The sequence below is a fragment of the Penaeus japonicus genome, unplaced genomic scaffold, assembly GCF_977035675.1.
Source record: "Penaeus japonicus unplaced genomic scaffold, GWHDUDI00000001_assembly GWHDUDI00000013, whole genome shotgun sequence".
NCBI classification, from domain to species: Eukaryota; Metazoa; Arthropoda; class Malacostraca; order Decapoda; family Penaeidae; genus Penaeus; species Penaeus japonicus.
Window position 1 is genome coordinate 33,829,702 of NW_028234415.1, and position 1,155 is coordinate 33,830,856.

The following is a 1,155-nucleotide window of genomic DNA, read 5'->3' on the forward strand; positions in this document are numbered from 1 at the left end:
CGCCAATCGGTACGCACAGACAGACACACACACAGACATACAGATGGATAAACAAGCAGACAGACAGACAGACAAATAGGTGGATAAATGGGCAGACCGACATACAGATTGATGGATAATCAGACAGACAGGCTGATGGATAAGCAAGCATAGAAAGACATGAAATCAGGCATATAGATAGATAGACAAGCAGATATAAAATCAGGAAAAAGATATACAGACAGACAGTGGATACACAGGTAGATAATCGGACAAATAAATGAATAAACAGGCAGACAGATAGCCAGACAGCCAGACAGAAAAATAGTCAGACAGATAGACGGATGAACGGACAGACAGGACAGATAGACTGGCAGTCAGTGGTGGGGGGGGGGGCCGGAACGTTTGGGAATTGGAGACCATACATAGGGGTGCATGGTGGGCATGGGATAGGGAGGGAGGGAGACATACATAAAAAGGGGAGGGGAGATATAGGATCTACAGAGAGGGGGGAGGGTGGAAATCCTTAACAGCTATAGTTATTAGGAACGATATGGAGAGAACAGTGTTGGATCTCCCCTCAATCAGATATTTCCCCTCCACGCCAGGATTCCCCTCGCGCCAGCTCGTGTGTGTGGGTGTGTGTGGGGGGGAGACTTCCAGTGAAAATATATTTTCATCCAGTCTCCCGTGCTTTTTTTTCAAAGAATTTACACATAATCGGGATAGTGTGTCGTAATCTGTATATCTTATAAGGCAATGTTTCTTTAAAACAACTCTAAGTAAATACCCACCATCACCCCCCCCCCAAAAAAAAAAAAAAAAAAAAAAAAAAAAAAAAAAAAAAAAAAAAAAAAAAAAAAAAAAAAAAACTTACACACAAGGATGGAAACAAAACTAACGAGCAATAATGATATACAAACACACACACACATACACACGCCTAAATATACGAACAGACAAAAAACAAAAACAAAAAAACAATATAAAAACAACCACCAACGAAGGTCAGAGAGGCAGAGGGGGGGGGGGGGTAGGCGCTCATGGTCATCAACAACAAAGCGTCAGCACGCGAGTCAGCATCAACAGTATAGTCAGTGTCAGCAATGACCTGTTAACAGGAGACAGAGAAAAAAAAAGACGTGATACGGTTTTGGGGAGGGGAGAGGAGGGGAA